This window comes from Ambystoma mexicanum, chromosome 11, assembly GCF_040938575.1.
Source record: "Ambystoma mexicanum isolate Mex_15411 chromosome 11, UKY_AmexF1_1, whole genome shotgun sequence".
NCBI lineage: Eukaryota > Metazoa > Chordata > Amphibia > Caudata > Ambystomatidae > Ambystoma > Ambystoma mexicanum.
In genome coordinates, this window is record NC_090934.1 from 623,297,642 (window position 1) to 623,300,684 (window position 3,043).

The following is a 3,043-nucleotide window of genomic DNA, read 5'->3' on the forward strand; positions in this document are numbered from 1 at the left end:
TGAACAATATCAGGCTGCTATGGTTCTGACAGTTACACAAAATGGGGACTGACCCAGACGTGGTACAGCTAATGATGGGGTCACCAATATTCACATAACAAGGGTTTCAAAAGCCGTAAAGACTAAATTTGAAAATTTATGAAATGATTTTAAATGGTATCCAGCAGGATATCCTACTTATTCCAACTTAGAACAACCCAAGGTCACCATAAGAAGCATAGAGCAACATCATTTTACACAAAGAAAAACGTATTTTCTTTCTGACTTATTTATTTCACAAAAAAGAGAGAGTGTGTTTAACAAATACATAAAATTCATTACTTTCAACAAAGACATACAGTTATAATTTGAGCAAAATCTAAGTGCAATTACGGTTTAAGCAAAATTTAAGTGCATTTTATGAAAGTCCGCCAATTGGTCTAGGCAAAATATAAATGCACTTGTAAGCAATATACAGGTCTGCCAACGTCCACTTTTCACTTGGTATATGAAGAGAAAAGAAAGAAAAAGGTCTCAAAGAGAATAAATCAATAAGCAATTGGGAACAGAATTTAAGTTCCATTCGACATTGAGACCGTTAGGACGTTTCGGCGGGCCACCTGTGAGGCCACTGGTGTTGGAAAACCGCCTTCCTCGGGGCAAAGTAAGTAGTGAAATTCCCTACGGGGAAGCAGACAAAATACTCCATCACATAAAGAAATGTATAGTTTGTACAAAAAAGAAAATCAATTGTATTACAACAAAAACATAATATCACATGCTGTATGCTTCTCAAACGGAAATCCTGGGTTGACAAGTTTAAATTAAAAAAAACATAATTTCTTTAAGGCTGATCAGTGATTTAAGTTAAGACTACTAATTTAAACTGCCTAGAAGGGGAACCTTACCCTAAATGAATGAGGGGGAAAACTTCAAAGGCAGGAGGTCAAGACGTCAAACAAGACCCTGGTGCAGAGCATGAGCAGGAGTGACTGAAGCAAGACACTGAAGTAAAGATAACATTAAAGAAATTATAAAAACAGGGGAGAAGTATATCTTTCAGTGAATCTGGAAAATACAGAATCTATGAAATGTAGTCATAACGAGATAAAGAGTGAAAAAAGAGAGAGAGCACAGAAAGAGAAATTACCTGAGTCTCTAAAAGATGTTATGTGCTCTTCTGCAATTATCGCGTACGGATCTTAAATTAATAGAACCCGATGATCATGAACATTCTTCAGAGTGGAGGAAATGATACCCTGTGATGAAGCAACGTTGGTATCAAAATGGATGTTGCGGTAACGAATACCTACCGGGGGGAAGAAAAGAAAAGAGGTGCCTAAAGGTCACAAGATTGCACAAATATCAAAACCAGAGTGTTATGCAAGATATAAAACATATAAAACAGTGAATAAGGCTTCTTAGCGGAGTAGGAAGTGAAGCAGAAATATACTTACCAATAGTTTGAGAATGAATCAAACGTAGCTCACAGTGTCAGTGAGGATCTGACGACAGTGAAAGAGATAGAATAGGGACTGAGTAAATAGCCGGCAGCGTGATGACGCGCGTTCCGGCTGCCGAATAGAAAACCTCGGTCGGCTGTTACGTCTACGCACTGCATCCTCCGACTTGTGGGTGGATGCGTGTGACGTATCCTTTTTCTCTATGATCTAGAGAGGAACGAGCGGGAGGTGAACTGACACACCTTCCCCGTGATTGGAGCATAAGACATATCCAATCACAGCGCGGCCCCTTAGCACACACCCCAAGAGGGAGGTGTATGAGGGCCGTTGAACTTGCCATACAAAGCCGTATATAAGCGGAGCCGCGTTTCGTCACTAACATGTGACTCTGTGAGAGGAATTATACTGTGGCATTATGGTAGATATTAGAATGGTGGAATAAATTCCTCATTTAATCCCCTAATATGTGTACCCAATCGGAAGATCCACCGGGCCTCTCTGTCTAACAAACATTTCTGTATGTTGGTAGAGTTTTGAACTGCTTCCAAGACCCACCATACTATATTGTTTGGTGAGTGTTTCAAAGTAAGGTAATGGTTAACTAAGGGCGCCGTGACAATTTTGCATCTTATGCGTGATCGATGTTCAGCAATTCTGACATGTACCGCTCTGCTGGTTTGTCCAACGTATCTTAGTCCGCAAGGACATTCAATGCAGTATACAACGTTCTTAGTTTTGCAATTGGTGAGATTAGGTAAAGTCCAAATTCGTTCATTTATTCTGAAATCTCTCATTTTTTTATTTTATTTTTTTAGTGAAACTGCAAACACTACAGGAGCCACATGGGTAATGACCCTTGACTGAACGTAAATCCCAAAGGCCAGTTCTGGGAGTAGTGTTACGAAAACGAGAATGGATCAGTTTATCACGAATATTTGGAGCCCTTTTGAATGCAAAACGCGGCGGGGTCTCCTCGGGAAGGTCCAGTCTCACAATATCCCAATGTTTTAGGATAATTTTCTTGACTTCAAAGGCTTTGATTCCATGTGTTAGAACACAAGTCATGTTTTCAGCCTCTGATTGTGGAGTTTTATTGGTAAGTAGAAGGGCACGATCTGTAAAAAGTGCGCGTTTCCGAGATCTTTTAATGAGAGATCTGGGATAGCCTCTGTCCCGAAATCTGATGTCTAACTCATCTGCTTGTTGGTTAAAGTCGTAAAGGTCAGTGCAGTTTCTTCTAATTCGTAGATACTGCCCATACGGGAGATTGTCCTTGAGATGCCGAGGGTGGTCGCTCGTGTAGTGTAGCAGAGTGTTCCTTGCACTAGGTTTCCTATGTAAGCAACATTTAAGCTCACCGTCTTGATGTTTGATGATGAGGTCAAGAAAAATAACTTGATTCTTAGAATATTCAAGTGTAAATTGAATATTAGTGTCAATCTGGTTCAGCCACGAAAAGAACTCGAGGAGTTCATTTTCAAGTCCTTCCCAGATGAAAATGATGTCATCTATGTATCGCTTCCAATTGGAAATTGATTTTTGAAAAGGGTTAGATTCACAAAGAATGTGTTGATTTTCAAAGTTAGACATGAAAAGAATTG

General features: G+C 39.7%; 1 long non-coding RNA gene across 1 annotated transcript; it reads right to left on the reverse strand.

Annotated features, from left to right (window-relative positions):
* Positions 1-250: 250 nt before the first annotated feature.
* Positions 251-2,230, reverse strand: LOC138504752 (uncharacterized). The gene is made up of 2 exons (XR_011279946.1): positions 888-2,230; positions 251-660 (listed from the first exon to the last, which is right to left on the reverse strand). It is a non-coding gene; the product is annotated as an uncharacterized lncRNA (long non-coding RNA).
* Between the last annotated feature and the right edge of the window lie 813 nt (positions 2,231-3,043).